Source organism: Amblyraja radiata, chromosome 3, assembly GCF_010909765.2.
Source record: "Amblyraja radiata isolate CabotCenter1 chromosome 3, sAmbRad1.1.pri, whole genome shotgun sequence".
NCBI classification, from domain to species: Eukaryota; Metazoa; Chordata; class Chondrichthyes; order Rajiformes; family Rajidae; genus Amblyraja; species Amblyraja radiata.
In genome coordinates, this window is record NC_045958.1 from 91,759,385 (window position 1) to 91,779,336 (window position 19,952).

General features: G+C 44.3%; 1 long non-coding RNA gene across 1 annotated transcript; it reads right to left on the minus strand.

Annotated features, from left to right (window-relative positions):
* Positions 1 to 4,495: 4,495 nt before the first annotated feature.
* LOC116970695 lies at positions 4,496 to 18,089 on the minus strand. Its single transcript, XR_004411271.1, has 3 exons — positions 18,052 to 18,089; positions 10,445 to 10,446; positions 4,496 to 4,505 (listed from the first exon to the last, which is right to left on the minus strand). It is a non-coding gene; the product is annotated as an uncharacterized LOC116970695 (long non-coding RNA).
* Positions 18,090 to 19,952: the final 1,863 nt, after the last annotated feature.

Below are 19,952 nucleotides of genomic sequence, written 5' to 3' on the forward strand. Positions count from 1 at the left end.
AAAAAAAAAAAAACTCGTGGTAATCTCGTTGAATTAACGTAGCGGGAACGTCGGGAACTCGTAACGCTAACGGCAGGTACTCGGGAAACTTGTTAACTCGTAAAAATCTTTCAACATGCTGAAAGATTTCCACGAGTCAAATGTACTCTTGAAGTAAAAATTTTAAACTTTTAAACTCGTTGTAAGAACGTAGTAGCCCGTGAGTTTACCGTAGTGACTCGTGAGTCTACCGTGGGCACTCTTTAACTCAGCGGGATAGGCAGCATCTCTGGAGAGAAGGAATTGGTGATGGGATGACGTTTCCAAAATTCTGCTGCGTCTTTGTGTTACTCCAGCACAGTGTGTACACTTTTTGTCAACCAGCATCTGCCCCGAGTTTGCCACGAGTTTGATTTGTTTTAATCACTGTTTAATCGGAATCACTAGTGGGTGGACTCGCACCGTGAGACAGGGCCATAATTATTTGACTGGTTTTTATGTATACTGAACTTGTTGCTTATTATGGGTCTTACAGAGTACTATGTTTACATAAGTGTGGTGCTGCTGCAAGTAAGAATTTCATTGTTCCGTTTCGGGACATATGACAATAAAACACTCTTGATTCTTGACTCGTGAAGCACCAGAGATCCGGGTTTGATCCTGACATTGGATGCTCTTTCTTATGAGTTCCATGCTCTCTTGGTTTCCTTTGGGTCGTCCGGTTTCCTCCTACATTCCAAAGGCTTGGGGGTTGGTCGGTTAATTGGCCAGTTTAAACTACCCCAAACTTGCAGGCGCCACAGTGGTGCAGCGGTAGAGTCGCTGCCTTACAGCGCTTGCAGTGCCGGAGAACTAGGTTCGATCCTGACTATGGGTGCTGTCTGTGCGGAGTTTGCACATTCTCCCCGTGACCCGTGTGGGTTTTCTCCGAGATCTTCGGTTTCCTCCCACACTCCAAAGCCATACAGGCATGCAGACTAATTGGCTTGGTGTATGTGCAAATTGTCCCTAGTATGTGTAGGATAGTGTTAATATGCAGGAATCGCTGGTCGGCGCGGACTTGGTGAGTCGAAGGGCCTGTTTCCGCGCTGTATCTAAACTAAGAGTGATGGAATCTGTGGGAATCAATAGGATCAGTGTAAATGAGTGCTTGGCACAGACTGAGCGGGTTGAAGGGCTTGCTTCCTCACTGTTTGACTCCGCAACTCTATTTCTATTGTGTGGTTAATGTTGCACCAAGTGCACAATTTGTTTGGACTGAGTAGGTGTTAAGACACAGTTATTCCATGGAGATAAAAGGAAGGGCTTCAAAGTATGGAGTAAGGAGGTACAGGGTCTATGAAGAATCTTCTGGGCAGATACTGGGCTGGGTTGATGGGGAAAAAGTAAAGAGAAGGAGCAGTGGGTGGAAGGATCCAGGGTACAGAGGGAGCATGCAAGGTTCATTAAGTCCAATCCAATTTTCTAGAAGATAGAACACATAATGGTACAGCACAGGGACAGGCCCTTTGGCCCACATCGTCTGCTTCAAACATGACACCATGTTAAACTAATCTCTTCTGCCTGCACATGATCCACATCCCACCATTCCTGTATATCCGTGTGCCTATCTAAAGCCTCTTGAACACCACTATTGTATCTGCCTCCACCATCACTCCCGGCAGCTCATTCCAGGCCCCAATCACCCTCTCTTATGGTGGACTTCATAACTTCATAAGTGATAGGAGCAGTATTAGGCCATTCCGCCCATCATGTCTACTCTACCATTCAATCATGGCTGATCTATCTCTCCTTCCTAACCCCATTTTCCTGCCATCTCCACATAACCCCTGACACCTGCACTAATCAAGAATCTATATCTGCCTTAAAAATATCCATTGACCTGGCCTCGGCAGCCTTCTGTGGCAATGAATTCCACAGATTCACCACCCTCTTCCTCCTCATCTCCTTTCTAAAGGATGGATGAAGAAGTAATAAAGTGGTCTTTTCTCCGCAGGTGCTGCTTGACGGTTGTTGGAGCCGCACTCATGAGACAAGTGGAGCATATACCATCACATTCCCAACTTGTGCCTTGTAGACAAACAAAGGATTTGGGTATCAGTAGTCATTAGCCATTGGAAACCCAAACCTTGGTCCTATCCTTACAGTTACAGTGCCTGTATTGCTAATCCACTTGAGTTCATTCTCAATGGTGGCCACATTTGTTAATATTGGCTAAATTAAAGGCACCATAAAATGGAGGATCCCTGCACTTGTCAGAATTGCTTAACCCTTGTCAGCTGAACTTTACAGGCTTTGATTGGCGCCAGCCAGTCTAGGCTCAGATTGATATGCAGGATGGTAAGGGGTCCAGGTGTTCTCCAGGTTTCTCTTAAATTGATAGCATGTATAGTGGTTTTGCAAACTAACCTTAAATGCATCATTTCTATTTGGTCGCTGCAAAAGCATTGTAAAACAGTATACATAATGTTGCAAGATGGTCATCCTGTTAATTGATGATTGGTCGAACTGTTGAGCCTTGGAGAAATTGTTTGATTCCCAGGGCACATGTTTCAATGTTTGTTCTTGATAGCTTCTTTGGAGAGCTTTCTTTCTTATACAATGTATGAGCTGTTGTATTATTGGGTTAGGGAAACACGTGCTATGATGGGGTTAATCGATATCTGTAATTGGGTTATTAAGAGACCACCGTGTGGTTCGGCCCCTCGCGGTCCTGGGACATATAAAAGTCCGCGATCACGAGGCTCAGCGTCGATCTTCTGGAAGAACGCTTGTTACTGCGTGAACTTCCGGAGTGTCTCTGATTGAGGCCTAGAGGGCTTGAACAGGCAGACACAAGGATCGAATCTGCGGTGGGGTAGGTACAGTAGTTGATCTGTAACGCGCTCATGGTAAAATAAAATTTAGTTGTTCCAAGTGCTTGATTCAGTGTTTTTACTGAAACTAGACTGGGGGGAACTTAGAAACTAACAATTATCACATTGATGGTGGAATTCGACATTGTTAATACATTAAACATCGAGGGCAGGTGCTTGGACTTTGTATTATTAAAGTGCTATTGTATGAAGCCTCCACTCCATGTGATCACCTTTGCTTCTCCATGCTTGACACCCTTCTGAAGCAAAGAACTATCTTTGCTTGCATGGCAAGCTGTGGCCATACACCGACAGCAGGCCTGAGTCACCCACCATGGAACTGGGAGAGTGAAGTCACAGAGCCCAACCCAGCCCCAACTCACCTCGAAGACCAGTAACCAGAGAGGAGGTGGAGGGAGTTGGTGACGGCAGCTGATGCTGGACAAGGGATGCTGTATGAACCTGGGGGGGGGGGCTCTTATCTTCAAGGGCGGCTGTGGGAAGTGCCCCGGGCAGGAAGGTTGAAGGTGGCCGGATGAGGGGAAGGACGATAGTTCACAGGACCACCGGATGGAGGCAACATCTGCAATGGGCCTTTATAGCCAGCTGCAGTGGGGACTGTGAAATGGTGGCAAAACCTGGCGACTATTACATATAGACTCAGTGGGCTGTTTCTTTGCATTGTGTGCTAACTGGGTATTGGACTTCTGCATGGCAATAATTTCACTGATCTGAATGTAAACAAAGAATTTCACTGTACTTTGATACATGTGATAATAAAGAAACCATTGAAACTAATTCAACCCATGCTTCTTGATGTAAAAGAGAGGTATACATGAAATATGAAGAATATAAAAGTGACACTCAATTCCCAAAGTCACCAATTGTTTCGGTATTAAGGAAGAAAATTCAAGCTTTTCTACAACCCTTTGTGTGAGAAATTCCTCCCAAATTCCGTCCTAAATGGCCAAGCATGAAGATGTGTTTTACAGTACATCAACTGTTCATGGTTAAAACCGGGCCGCGCATCTTTAAAGTGAGAGATTTACCAGAATCGTGAAGTTCTGCATATAATCCCACCCTTTGTTTGCAAACTTTCCACCATGAGAATTCTGCTGCTGGTGAATTTGCTCTTTCTGATGCAGTTTTCGTCTTGAACAGTGTTTGACGTTGTTAATGTACCAGAGCCAACTCTTCTCGATTTACTTATGTCAAATTTTCCTCTCGTTAGCTTAGTTCCGATATTCAGTGCAGAAACAGGCCCTTTGGCCCACCGAGTCTACGCCGACCAGCGATCCCCGCACACTAACACTATCCTACACACACGAGGGGCAATTTACATTTATAGTAAGCCAATTGACATACAAACCTGTCCATCTTTGGAATGTGGGAGGAAACCAAAGGTCTCGGAGAAAATCCATGCAAGTCACGGGGAGAATGTACAAAATACGTACAGAGAGCACCAGTAGTCGGGATCAAACCCAGGTCTCTGGCGCTGCAAGCGCTGTAAGGCAGCAGCTCTCTCTTTGCGCCACCGTGCCGTTCTTTAGGAGACAGTGTCTGTTCCCTGGGTCATTTTGACTCCTGCTACACAACATTTTTACAGGTTTGGGCTTGTGGTTTGAGGTTGGGGCAGTGGGAATAGGGGAGGAGTGGGTGGAGGATGGGAAGCTGAGGTTAGGCAACATCACTTATGGATCCAAATGCACTTTGAGGAAAGACTTCCTCAGGATTCAGGACATCTTTAATGCCAACAGTGGCACCAACCTTGTTGTGTAATGGTTCACAGTCTATTCACTGCAGAGAAAAAGTGATTTAATCTACAGTTCAACCGGATGGTTTAACACTACTTCCTGCTTTACAACTAAATGAAGAGCAAGTACAGTTGGCAAAAACGTCAGTAAAGCAATGGCAAGGCATTTCACCTGCAGACCACAAAACCCTTAATGCCCAACTAGAATATAATCCTCCTCTATCTTGAGGAATATGAACCCAACTCCCTCATCCTTGGTCCATTAGGAATTCCTGAAAGCCAGACTCCCTTTGCGTAATTCAAGACAAAGACATAAAAATTAACAATTAAACTCTGGCAAAAGAAACATACAATGAATGCAGGGTATCTGAAATAAAATTGGTGGAAATGCTCTGCAAAATTGGCAGCATCGACGTAGAAAGAAATAGAGTTCAGGATTTCAAGTCCTGTTAGGGGAATGTTGGGGAAGTCCAGGACAAGGGGTCACAGCTTAAGGATAAGGGGGAAATCCTTTAAAACCGAGATGAGAAGAACTTTTTTCACACAGAGAGTGGTGAATCTCTGGAACTCCCTGCCACAAAGGGTAGTCGAGGCCAGTTCATTGGCTATATTTAAGAGGGAGTTAGATGTGGCCCTTGTGGCTAAGGGGATCAGAGGGTATGGAGAGAAGGCAGGTACGGGATACTGAGTTGGATGATCAGCCATGATCATATTGAATGGCGGTGCAGGCTCGAAGGGCCGAATGGCCTACTCCTGCACCTAATTTCTATGTTTCTATGTTTCTATGTTAGCGGCTTCTGAGGAAGAAATGATTTAATAAGGGCTGAGGCATTGATTAAATCGATTGAAAGATAGGTTTAGGTTTAGTTTATTATTGTCACATGTATCGAGATGTAGTGAAAAGCTTTGTTTTGAATGCTATCCAAACAGATTAGTTATCTATATTACTAAAACTCCGTTCTTGACCGGTTTTGGCGATCTGTGCTGTGATTTCCGAGAGAACGCCGCCACCTACAGCCGTCATTTTTGGCCACCTCGCTCAGAGCCCCCCACCGCCGCATGTGTGCCGAGGATTTTTCCCGTCGATGAAATATGGCAGAGGTATTAATGTTTTTACCACATTCCCCATTCTCTCTGCTGCCCCCGCTGGCAGCAGGGGGAGCGAGGGACTATAACACCCGGAAGTGTCCTGCTTCAATCACTTTGTTCCGGACCACGAAGTGAAAGGGTCACGGCTCTCTGAGCTGCAGCTCTACTCCAAGGTGAGTCCCCTCCGTATGCTTTTTCAGCCAATTGATATGCATGTTGTTCACCATTCACCATGGTCTGAAGTTTCTTGGCATTTTGTTGGAAAAAGTTTGCAAATTTGTCTGTCTATATTGTCTTTGAAATGTGTATTGAACATGAAATGCATTTGTAAATTTGTCTATCTATATTGTCTTTGAAATGTGTATTGAACATGAAATGCATTTGTTATTGTTATAAAGCGTTTGCAAATTTGTGTCTCTTGGGTTTTAAAATGGTTGCAACCGTTTTCAGGTGACTAAAGCATGATGTCTGTATTGTCTTTGAAATGTTCATGTAAATTGAAATGGATTTGTTGCAATGTTTTCAGGCGGATCAAGCACGAATAAAGCTTTTTATTTGGACCAGAACTGTGTTTAAATTTAAAATTGGCGCTCATTTTGTGATTTTGGCGGTTGAAAGATGGCGGCGATGACGTCATTTCCGGTGATCGGCAAGCCGGCGGCGATTACGTCATTTCCGGTCGGAGGCAAGATGGCGCTGCCCACAGAGTGCACGAGGTGTTGAAAAATTCTACAGAACTGGTAAGTGTTTGTTTGTTGCAGCCACAGCGTCATTGTGTTTCAGCAAAAGCTGCCATTGTGTTTCAGCAAAAGCTGCCATTGTGTTTCAGCAAAAGCTGCCATTGTGTTTCAGCAAAAGCTGCCATTGTGTTTCAGCAAACGCTGCCATTGTGTTTCAGCAACAGCCGCAATTGTGTTTCAGCAACAGCTGCAATTGTGTTTCAGCAACAGCTGCAATTGTGTTTCAGCAAAAGCTGCCATTGTGTTTCAGGAAAAGCTGCGTGTGTGTGTGTGTTTGTTGCAGCATTATGTTTCGGCAAAAGCTGTGTGTGTGTGTGTGTGTGTTTGTTGCAGCATTGTGTTTCAGGAAAAGCTGTGTTTGTGTGTTTGTTGCAGCATAGTGTTTCAGCAAAAGCTGTGTTTGTGTGTGTTTGTTGCAGCATTGTGTTTCAGCAAAAGCTCTGTGTGTGTTTTTGTTGCAGCATTGTGTTTCAGCAAAAGCTCTGTGTGTGTTTTTGTTGCAGCATTGTGTTTGAGCAAAAGCTGTGTGTGTGTGTGTTTGTTGCAGCATTGTGTGTCAGCAAAAGCTCTGTGTGTGTGTTTTTGTTGCAGCATTGTGTTTCAGCAAAAGCTGTGTGTGTGTGTGTGTTTGTTGCAGCATTGTGTTTCAGCAGGATTTGAAGATTCAAATATTCGGCTGCTTTCTCTACGGTAAGTGTGTGTTGGACGTTATTTAAAAGCAGCATTTTGTTTCAGCAAAAGACTCTACAGCAGGATTTGAATATTTGTTTTACACACTGTATTTTAGTGTTTGTGTGTGAATATGTGTATGTGTGTGTGTGTGTATATATATATATATATATATATATATATATATATATGTGTGTGTGTGTATATATATGTGTGTGTGTGTGTGTGTATATGTGTGTGTGAATATATACGCATGTGTGTGTGTGTGAATATATACGCATGTGTGTGTGTGTGAATATGTGTGTGTGCGTGAATATATGTGTGCATGGATATATGTGTGCGTGGATATATGTGTGTGTGCATGGATATATGTATGTGTGCGTGAATATATATGTGTGGATATATGTGTGTGTGTGTGAATATATATGAATGTGTGTGTGAATATATATGTATGTGTGCGTGTGTCTATATGTGTGTGCGTGGATATATGTGTGCGTGAATATATATATATGTGTGGATGAATGTGTGTGTGAATATATAAGTATGTGTGCGTGTGTCTATATGTGTGTGTGTGTGTGAATATATATATGTGTGTGTGTGAATATATATATATGTGTGTATGTGTGTGAATATATATATATGTGTGTGTGATTGAGTCTGTGTGTGCGTGTGTGTGTGAGTGAGTGAGTCCGTGTGTGTGTGTGTATGAGTCTATGTGTGTGTGTGTGTGTGGATCTTTGTGTGAATGTGTGTGTCATTGAGTTTGTGTGTGCGTGAATGAGTCTGTGTGTGAATATGTGTATGAGAATGTGTGTGCGTGTGAATACGTGTGTATATCTGTGTGTGTGTGTGTGAATATGAGTGAGTATGTGTGCATATGCGTGTGAGTGCATGTGAATATATATGTGTGTGTGAAATAATATAGTATTTCGTAGTTCAGAGCTTATTTGTTATGTTTAATAGCGTGATGGCTGTCAGGAAGAAGCTGTTCCTCAATGTAGATGTTACAGTTTTCAGTTTACAAAAGTCGGACGTGACTCCAGAAGTCGGGCATCAGTCAGTCCACAAGCCGTGAGAGTCAGTCAGTCTAAAGGGCATGAGTTAATCCCAAGGCAGTGAGTGAGTCCACAGGTCATGAGTAAATCGCTCACTGCCCCCCTCCTCCACTGACATCCCCCACCTCAAGACGCTGCCCACCGCCTGGCTATAGGATGCACCCCCTACTGAAGCCGCCCTCATCCCCTGCACGAGCCCCCCCCCCCCCCCATTTCTCATCAGCTCACGAGAACCCCCACCTGAAGCTGTGCCCATCCCTTGGCTGCATGATGTTTACCACCCCCCACCCCACCCTGACAGCTCCCACCTCAAAAAAATGTTTTGCACAAAATCTTCAGTGTTCATTAACAACTGAAATTGTCTTTCGGCTGCTTTTTCAACATCATGTCAGGAAATGTTAGAGGTCAAGGTGATGTGGCTATTGCTGTAGTATCCTCTGGGATAGCAGCTACATTTCTGCCTGGTGGAAGAACTACACATTCTCGATTCAAGATACCCATCCAAGTGGCCGAGGATACATTGTGCAACATCGAGAAGAACTCTAAGACGGCACATTTCACGAGGCAAGTGAAAGTCATTGTTTGGGATGAATGTCCAATGATTAGGAGAGAATGCTTTGAAGTTGTGGACAAAACTCTTCCAGATGTCTTCAGCAACACCAAGCATTTTGGTGCCCCCCCCCCCCCCCCCCCCCCCCTGCCAGTACAGGCCTCAGTGACTGAGCTGCCAGCCCAAAAATCCATTCCGCCCACAAACTCCATACTAGCCCTCTGGAAACCAGTACCTTTGGCCCAACACACTAGCTCAACAGAAATATGAAGGGAAATGTCAAAGGTTTCCTGAAGGATGGAACATCGCCCAAGAATGTTGTCATTAATAGCGTGCTTCGTTGACTGATGACTTCTGAGATATTCTCAGATTTTCCTTCTTAAAATGTGACCGCTGACTTTCTCTATATTAAAATTGTCTCTTTTTATCAACAGGAAATAGTTATCAAGAGGCAGTGAGCAGCAGAACACAACAAGACGCAACAAGTAAAAACTTAATAAATCTTATCTTTAAAATTTAAATTGTTCTTATATTTTAAGAGTCATTCACATTTTAAACTTTAATAAAATATTTTTGCACTTTTAATGCTGTGTGTTCTTCATCACAATAGAAACTAATAGGCAGGAATGGCTGCTCTGTGGGAGAGCCACTAAGAGTGCATGGAGGGGGGGGAGGTTGTGGGGAGATGCACTGAATGTGTGGGTGGGAGGGGAATGGCAAAGAGCAGAGTGGGGGGGGGGGGGGTTGAAGGTAGGTGGGGTGACTGAGTGAACTGCCAGCGTACCAGGCGTGAACGACTGCACTGCCAGCCCACGAGCCGTGAGTTAGTGAACTGCCAGCCCACCAGCTGTAAGTGACTGAACTGCCAGCCCAATAATCCATTCAGTCCACCCTCTTCTCCCTACTCTCTTGCAGTCTGTCACCTGTTTTGGGCAGAATTTCTGGCAGTTTCTCAGCCGCCAGCCTGCCAGGTCCGAGTGATTGTACTGCCAGGCCTCAGTGACTGAGCTGCCAGCCCAAAAATCCATTTGGCCCACTAACTCCATACTAGCCCTCTGGAAACCAGTACCTTCGGCCCACAACACTCATACTAGCGCAACAGAAAGCCCCCCCCCCCCCCACTGGCCAGCAATATTGGAATTGGTGGAGAGGTGGAATATTGTGTAGGGTGTCTAGCCCTCCCGTGTGATGCTGGGACCCAAATAGTCTAGTACCATATATAGATACATCAGTCCAAACTCAAGTTAAATAGATAGAGCAAAGGGGAAGATTCAGGGTGCAGAATATAGTTCTCAGCATTGTAGCACATTGTAGCGCATCAGTTCCTTGGACAAAGTCCAGTCCTCAATGAGGTGGAGGAAAATCAGACAGTATCCTAGCTTATGAAAGGACCGTTCAGAAACCTAGTTATGGAGGGGAAGGAGCTGTTCCTGAATCTGGTGGTGCACACTTCCAAGCTTCTGTACCTTCTGCTGCATGGGAGCAGGGAGAAGAAGGAATGACCAAATTGGTGCAAATATTTGATACAATATGGAAGCAGGCCCTTTGGCCCGCCAAGTCCATGCCGACCATTGATCGCCCGTTCACACTAGTTTTGTCTTATCCCACTTTTGCTTCCACTCCCTGCATTTGAGGGTCAAATTATGGAGAGCCAATTAACCTGCAAACCTGCACATGTTTGCGATGTGGGACGAACTTGGAGTTCTGGTTAAAGCTTGCGCTTTGATGGTCGGGCAACAAAGAGGCAAACAAACGTCTTCTGCCCATGTGTACCTTCTTTAGTCAAATGAATAATTGTTAACACAATACTGAGATCCACTCATTTCTGAATCCCAAACAACTGACATGGTGAATTAGAATTGCATACTTTGGGAGGAAGTCACTAACAGGATTTCGGCTTGTGATAAGGTAAAACAACCGCCCAGGATAAAGAAACACAAAAGAAGGCCTTCAATTAGTTGAAATTGGAATTCATTTTTATGCGGTACATCACACTCAAAATGTGTCAGCAATTAACATGCACATTTTTCCATCTTTGATCAGTATAAACAGAACAGCTCGCTGCTGAGAATTGTTTATAATCAGTACAATGTGCCTTCAGCGAGGAACTAAATATCATTGGCAAATGTTGAGATAAAAAAAATGATGACATGGAATGTTAATGTGGATTTAAGAACAATGATAACAAACAATACACTTCCTATATTACAATGGCAGCTATGCTTCAAAAGGGGTTGTAAAGCACTTCAGGATAACCTGAGGCCATGAAGGGGCTCTAGAAATGCAAGAACAAGTGTTTGTTGTGTCTCAGCTGGTAACATTCAGGCATCCAAGTCAGAATCTTCAGCACAATAATTAAAGCTGATGCTCTGGGAAGGCTGCACTGTTGTAAGTACCATCTTCCAGGTGGGATATTAAACCAAACCAGTCTTCAAAGGGTGACCGAAGGAAGACACAAAAAGCTATAGTAAACTCAGCAGGGCAGGCCGCATCTCTGGAGAGAAGGAATGGGTGACGTTTCGGGTCAAGACCCATCGTCAGACTAGTCAGGAGAAAGGGAAACGAGAAATATAGATGGTGATGTAGAGAAATAAAGAACAATGAATGAACAATGTGCAAAAAAGTAACGATGATAAAGGAAACAGGCTGTTTGTTGGGTGAAAATTAGAAGCTGATGCAACTTGGGTGGGGGAGGGATGGAGAGAGCGGGAATGCCGGGGTTACTTGATGTTAAAGAAATCAATATTCATACCACTGGGCTATAAAATTCCCAAGTGAAATAAAGATGCTGTTCCTCTAATTTGCGTTTAGCCTCACTCTGACAACGGAGGAGATCAGATTACTATCTAAATGGCATCAAGTTGGGAAAAGGGGAAGTACAATGGGATCTGGGGGTCCTTTGAAAGTAATCATGCAGGTACAGCAGGCTGTGAAGAAAGCGAATGGCATGTTGGCCTTTATAACAAGAGGAATCGAATATAGGAGCAAAGAGATCCTTCTGCAGTTGTACAGAGCCCTAGTGAGACCACACCTGAAGTATTGTGTGCAGTTTGGTCCCCTAATTTGAGGAAGGACATTCTTGCTATTGAGGGAGTGCAGCATAGGTTTACAAGGTTAATTCCCGGGATGGCGGGACTGTCATATGCTGAGAGAATGGAGCAGCTGGGCTTGTACACTGGACTTTAAAAGGATGACAGGGATCTCATTGAAACATATAAGATTGTTAAGGGTTTGGACACGCTAGAGGCAGGAAACATGTTCCCGATGTTGGGGGAATCCAGAACCAGGGGCCAAAGTTTAAGAATAAGGAGTAAGCCATTTAGAACGGAGACGAGGAAACACTTTTTCTCACAGAGAGTGGTGAGTCTGTGGAATTCTCTGCCTCAGAGGGCGGTGGAGGCAGGTTCTCTGGATGCTTTCAAGAGAGAGCTAGATAGGGCTAAAAAATAGTGGAGTCACGGGATATGGGGAGAAGGCAGGAACGGGGTACTGATTGGGGATGATCAGCCATGATCACATTGAATGGTGGTGCTGGCTCAAAGGGCCAAATGGCCTACTCCAGCACCTATTGTCTATTGTCTATTGTCTATCTGGGACTGAAAGGTCAGTGTGGGAATGGGAAGGAGAATTAAAGTGTTTAGCAACTGGGAGATCAGGGAGGTTCAGGTGATATACTAAAAAAAACAGAGACTTACCTCTACTTCCAAGCCACAACTTAAAGCTCGACTAACATTACTAAAATGATTCACAATTATAGTTTAGTTTAGGTACTATGCAGGTACTATCACAACGTTTAAGAAACATTTAGACAGGTACATGGATAGGATAGGTTTAGAGGGATATGGGCCAAATGCAGGAAGGTGGGGTTAGCATAGATGGGACATGTTGGTTGGTGTGGGCAACACTGTATTCCACGCTGTCTGACTCATAGCATGGAAACATGGATTTGCGCCGGCCAATGATCACCCGTACATGAGTTCTATCCTACACACTAGGGACAATTTACTGAAGGCAATTAACCTACAAAATGCATGTCTTTAGGAAACTGGAGCACTCGGAGAAAATTTACACTGTCACCGAGCGAGCGTACAAACTCCTGTAGTCAGGATCGAACCTGGGTCTCCAGCTCTGTAAGGCAGCAATTCTACCGCTGCGCTACCATGCTGCTCTAATATTCCGATAATCTGCTATCCCCTTATTCAAAAATCCCAATCGTTCGGCATCTGGCATTTGGCATCGGCATGGAACCTATGATGTTGTAACCATCAAGGAGTCTTGATTTCAGGAAGGACAGGACTAGCTGATGAACATTCAAGGATTCATTTCTTTCAAATGCAATAAAGAGGAATGCAATTAAACTAGTATGAGTGACATCACTGATCAGGGAGAATGTCATGGTGGTACTTAGAGAGCAGAACCTGGGGGGTTGATTCCATGTGGTCATATGAGAGGTGCTCAGGAATAAGTAAGGTACCATCATTATGATGGAGCTAAGCTAGTTGCTTCCCAATAACCCTTGGGAGGTAGAGTTTTACAGATATGCAGCAGATTATGGAAAAGTGTAAAATATTGAATCAGGGAGCAGCTTGAATAATACATACATTTCCTTTCTCATATCACAGGAGATATGTGATGGTACTCAGAAAGGTGCAGTGAAGATTTACAAAGCTGTTACTAGGACCGTGAGTTTTAACTCTGAGGAACCATGAGATAATATGAGGTTGCTTCCTTAGGAATAAAGAAGATAGAGAGGTAATTGGGTGTATTAAATTATGAAAAGCTTACAGAGAATAAACAGTAAGGATGCACTCCTTGAGTTGTGGGGTCAGAGGTTAAAGGGGCATAGGTCTAAAATAGACACAAAATGCTGGAGTAACTCAGTGGGACAGGCAGCATCTCTGGAGAGAGGGAATGGGTTACGTTTCGGGTCGAGACCTGAAACGTCACCCATTCCTTCTCTCCCGAGATGCTGCCTGATCCGCTGAGTTACTCCAGCAATTTGTGTCTATCTTCGATTTAAACCAGCGTCTCCAGTTCTTTCCTACACATACTGCAGGTCTAAAATAATTGATTGAAGAATAGAGGGGCTCTGAGGAAAATGTTTTCAACAAGACGGTGGTGGGAGGGAACACACTGTCTGAAAGGATAGTTGAAAGAAAAATCCTTAATACAATTAAGTAGTTCTTGGATGTGTAGGAAGGTACTGCAGATGTTGGTTTACACCAAGAATAGGCACAAAAAGCTGGAGTACCTCAGCGGGTCAGACAGCATCTCTAGAGAAAAGGAATAAGTGACATTTTGAGTTGAGACCCATCTTCAGACTGAAAGTCAGGGGGAGATGGAAACGAAAGATATGAAATGGTACATAGAAAAAATGGATGAAACGTATGCAAAAGAACAAATCAAAGCCAGCAACGATGATCAATGAAAGGTGGAACCCACAATGGTCCATTGTTGGCTGTGAGGAAGGTGATAATGAGTGGATAAAAACAATGAAACTCAGCAGGTCAACAGTGATACTAGTATGACGACTAGGGTGGGGGAGGAACGGAGAGAGGGGATGCAAGGGTTACTTGAAGTTAGACAAATCAATATTCATACCACTGGGAGTAAGCTTCCCAAGTGAAATATGAGGTGCTGGTCCTCCAATTTGCGTTTGTCATCACCCTATCAGTGGAGAAGGCCCAGGACAGAAAGGTCACTATGGGAATGGGAAGGGACATTAATGTGTTTGGCAACCGGGAGATCGCGAAGGCCATTTGAATAGTCAAAGGACTATATGTAATGGAAAATGGGATCAGATTTAGCAGTCCTTTTTCTACTGGCATAGACTTGATGGGCTGAATGGCCTTGTATATCATACATTTTTTATAATTGCATGGAGTGTTTAGACCAACACAAACTTAACTCAACAATGATTTAAATGGCCTGTTGCAAAATCCAATGTGGTTCTATGTGTACGGGAGAACATACAAGGAGACACAAGTAACTGCAGATGCTAGAATCTTGAGCAAAACGCAAAGTGCTGGAGGAACTCAGCACGTCAGGCAGCATCTGTGGAGGGAATGGACAGACACACTTTTCGGGTCTTTAGACTATTGTGGTAGGGAATTGGATAACTGAAAAAAGAGAGCTAGGAGGGACAGGGCAAAGCCTGAAAAGTGATAAGTGGATACAGGTAACATCACCTAATCATTCTCTCCACAGATGTTGCCTGACCCACTGCGTTCCTCATGCTCGTTGTGATTTGTATAGTTCATAAGTTCATAAATTCTAAGAGCAGAATTAGGCCATTCAGCTCATCAAGTCTACTCTGCCGTTCCCTCTCAACCCCATTCTCCTGCCTTCACCCCATAACCCCTAACACCTTTAGTAATCAAGAATCTGTCATTCTCTGCCTTAAAAATATCTATTGATTTGGTCTCAACAGCCGTCCCTGGCAATGAATTCCACAGATTCACCAGCCCCTGACTGAAGAAATTCCTGCTCATCTTTCTAAAGGGACGTCCTTTTATTCTGAGGCTATGACCACTGGTCTTAGACTCTCCTACTAGTGGAAACATCCTCTCCACATTCACTCTATCCAGGTTTTTCACTATTCGGTAAGTTTCAAAGAGGTCCCCCCTCATCCTAATCTCCAGCAGCGCAAGCCCAGAGCCTTCTATCATGAGGATAACATACTTGGGAGAGATACAAGTAAATATATGGTGCAACCTTCAAGTTGTGTGACAAAATAAGCACATCACAGCCACTGGTGGCATCGTAGACTCAATTATTTGCTTCCCTGAAACAGTCGGTAACAATTCAATAGTCAAGAGTGTTTAATTGTACCAAAGCAGAACAATGAAATTCTTACTTGCAGCAGCACAACGGATGTGTAAACCTAGTACTCTATAAAACCCGTAATAAACAAAATTATAATTAAAATATAGTGCAAAGTGAAAAAACAATGCCACAATCTATATAGTTCGGAGCCTATTTGGAGGTTGTAGTGTTTAATAGCCTGATGGTTATAGGGAAGAACTGGACATTGCTGTTTTCAGGCTCCTGTACCATCTCCCCGATGGCAGGATTGAAATGAGAGCGTGGCCAGGATGGTGTGGATCTCGGATGATGCTGGCTGCCTTTGTGAGGCAGTGACTCTTGTAGATTAATGGTGTTAACGGTGAGAGGCAGGGAAGTAGAATTTCATCAGGTTATTATGAAGAAGGGAGGCAAGTGTGTTTCCCAAAGTAAGCATGGATGCATGTGTTCCCATCAGTGTACAAGTTTGTACCTGTATGCAAGTATGTGTGCAATGACTCATGGAATCATAGGGTCATAAAGCTATAGTCATAGTCATACAGCATGGAAACAGGCACTTCAACGCAACATGTCCACTCCGACCAAGATGTGGGTCGGAGACATTAAAGTTGAATTGAATTGAATTGAATGCCCGAGCTACACTAGTCCCACCTGCCCACGATTGGCCTATATCCCTTTAAACCTTTCCTACTCTTGTACCTGTTCAAATGTCTTTTATGTCGCTATAGTATCTGCCTTAACTATCTCTTCCAGCTGCTCATTCCATATACGCACCTCCGTCTGAAAACGAGGGTGAAAAAGTTGCCCCTCAGGCGCCTACTAAATCCCATACTTAGGGTAAAATACTCTATGCATTTACCATATCTATTCCCCTCATGAACTCATGCATCTCTATAAGATCATCCCTCATCCTCCTGCACTCCAAGGAATACAGTCCTAGCCTGCCCAACTTCTCTCTGTAGCTCAAGCCTTCGGGTCCTGACAACATCCTCATAAATCTTCTCCGCACCCATTCTAATTTAATACCATCTTTCCTATAACAGGGTAATCAAAACTAGTTGCTTCTTTCATATCTTCTTTTTAGTTTAGTTTAGTTTAGAAATACAGTACAGAAACAGGCCCTTCGGCCCACCAAGTCCTCGCCGACCAGCGATCCCAGCACACTAACACTATCCTACATACGAGGGACAATTTACAATCTTTACTGAAGTCAATACAAACCTGTATGGTTCTATAAACCTGTATGTCTTTGAAGTGTGGGAGGAAGGCGGAGCACCCGGGGAAAACCCACGCGGTCATTGGGAGAACGTAGAAAGTCCACACAAACAGCACCAGTGGCCAGGATCGAACGTGGTTCCCAGGCGCTGTAAGGCAGCAACTCTGCCACTGTGCCACTGTGCCACTGTGCCACTGTGCCACTCTCTTTGTTTCTCTCACTTCTGTCATTCTTTCTTATTTTTCTGTCTGGTAATTTCTCTTAATTTTTCTCCTTTATTTATTTTTCCTTTAGTTAGTTTCTGTCTGTGCCATTGTTCTTTCCCCTTTCAGTCTTTGCCTCTCTCACTGTTTTTCCTTTTGTACACATATAAACTACTGGCATTAGTCTTAAAGCTGTCAGAGAGATGCCACTGACAATCCAACCCAGGGTGATAACTTCAGCAAAGCTCTTGACGTGGAGGAGCTGATTAATGTTGGTCCAGAATGAGCTGTCACTCCATCTTAGATGGAGACAGTTACAGAAACATTGTTACATCGGAGTCATGGCGGCACAGAGGCGCAGCTGCTAGAGCTGCTGCCTCATAGCACCAGAGACCCGGCTTCAATCCTGACCTCATGTGCTGTCTGTATGGAGTTTGCACATTCCCTCTGTGACTGCGTGGGTTTTCCCCGGGTGCTTCGGTTTCCTCCCACACTCCAAAGACGTACAGGTTTGTATGTTAATTGGCTTTGATAAAGATTATAAATTGTCTCTAGTTTGTAGGATAGTGTTAGTGTGTGGGGATTGCTGGTCGGCGCCGGCTCGGTGGGCCGATGGACCTGTTTGGCCAGTGACCATGTGGGTTTCCTGCAGATGCCCCGGTTTCATCCCACATCACAAAGATGTGGGTTTGCAGATTATTTAGCCTCTGTAAAATTGCCCCTCGTGAGCAGGGAGTGGATGAGAAAGTGGGATAACATAGCATTAGTGTGTATGGGAGATCAATAGTTGGCGTGGACTTGGTGGGCCGAAGGGCTTGTTTCTATACTGCAGCTTTCAATCAATCAATCAATATATCAGAATTAGTGTGCAGGAGGGAACTGCAGATGCTGGTTTAAACCGAAGATAGACGCAAACAGCTAGAGTACAGTAACTCAGTGGGACAGGCAGCATCTCTGGTGAGAAGGAATGGGTGACGTTTCAGGTCGAAACCTTTCTTGAGAAATTAGTGTGAGTGGGTAATTGATGGTCGGCGTGGAATTAATGAGTCGAAGGGCCTCTTTCTGTGCTATATCTTTCAGTCAAATCAATCAATCAATAAATAGGCCTCTCTAAATTGCACCTTGTGGATGCAGAAACGGGATAACATAAAAACAAGTGTGAAGGAGTGATCGCTGGTCGGCGTGGACTCGGTGGGCCGAATGGGCCGGTTTCCATGCTGTATCTTTCAATCAAATCAATCAATCTCCAAGTGGAATGGATCTTACAGTGCAACCTGGAAATAAATTGTGATGGAAATAAATGAGTTCTCCAAGGGAAAGCACTTTAAAAATCATACTGTATGTTATAACAATCATGCTGGATCAATGGGCCTCCTTTGGATAAGCAAAACTTTAATAGCGCCCCAAAGGCTTGTACATTCTCTTCTCTTGGCAAAAAAACTCAATATATTTTGGGAATTCAGTTAATGATTTCCTTTACAGATGTTTCTGTGTTACTGAAGAAATGTTCTCATTAGATCTCGCTGCAAACAAAATACCAATAAAAAGGACCATTTATTACAGCAGGATCATTTGCAGAATTTTCACCGCTATTTATAGTTTCTTTCGCCACATTCTTCTCAAGAGTAAAGCTGAGTTTTCCTCGTGCCGCTGTGCGCTAGTCTGGACCACACACTGAAGCAGACTGCATCACGTCGTATTGAGTGGAGAGAGTCCTTTGCCGGTTGAATGGAGTTCAGAAACAGGGCAGGCAGGCGTCAAGTATTAACAATTGGGGAATGGCAGTAATTAATGATGAGCATTCAGATCAATTAGGATTTTCATTTGTCTCCCTCTCTCACACATCGTAAACCGTGTACAAAAATACGTGCCAGTCGATAATGATTGAATTGAAAAAGCCAGCGGTGGAATTTTGGACAAAGCTCTTGTGGGGGGATTGCCATCGTGGGCCAGATATCGCCACCATGCACAACAACGTCTTGTATTTATCTGGTGCCACTAACATCCCAAGCCATTTTTATCACTCCTGGACAATCAGCTGTGGAGTCGTCAGCTGGAGATGCAACCGCAGGGAGCCTGATGGCCTGACCTGCACTGGACCACCGGGGAATTGACAGTATTTCTTTCGGTGGAAGCAGATGTGAGCCAGCAAGGAGCTGAACGCCTAGAGCGCACTTCACCGCGATGCACCACTTCCACCAGACTGTCACAGAAAGCAGCCATAAAGTCCGTGGACCACCAGGGAGAACACCTGCAGAACTGTTTGGCCACTGCGCAAAACAGATGTGTGGCCACTCGGCTAATGCAGCAAGGAAATGAGGTGTGCAGCCACTGTGGTTGCCACAGAATAGAACCCTTCACTGGCGCGGTGGGGCCGCCGAGAGAACAAAGGGGGACCTGGCATAAGGGGACCACCGAAAACAACAGGAGACTATTGTGGACTAAATGGCATATTTGTAACTTTATCGGTGCCCTGTATGTAGCAACTCTTTGCATACCTTGTGTGTGCAGAACAAAGAATCTCACTGCATCATGCCACATGTGATAATAAAGTATCATTCGTTCATTCATTCATTCATTCATTCATTCATTCATTCATTCATTCATTCATTCAATCATTCAATAATTCTTTCCAACTGCAGAAAGCAGAAACACAGGCACAGATATTGTCACCAGATAAGAGAGGTTGAGCAGGCTGGGGTCTCTATTCCTTGGAGCGCAGGAGGATGAGGGGTGATCTTATAGAGGAGTACAAAATCATGAGTGAAATATTGTAGATCGGGGAGACGCATTGAGTCCCTTGCCCTGAGAAGGGGAATCGAGAACCAGAGGACATAGATTGAAGGTGAGGGGGGGGAAAGATTTAATGGGGACCTGAGGGGTAACTTTTTCACACAAAGGATGGTGGGAGTATGGAACATGCTGCCAGAGGAGGTGGTTGAGGCAGGGAATATTGCAACGTTTAAGAAACATTTAGACAGGTACATGGTCGGACAGGTTTAGAGGCATATGGGCCAAACACAGGCAGGTGGGACTAGT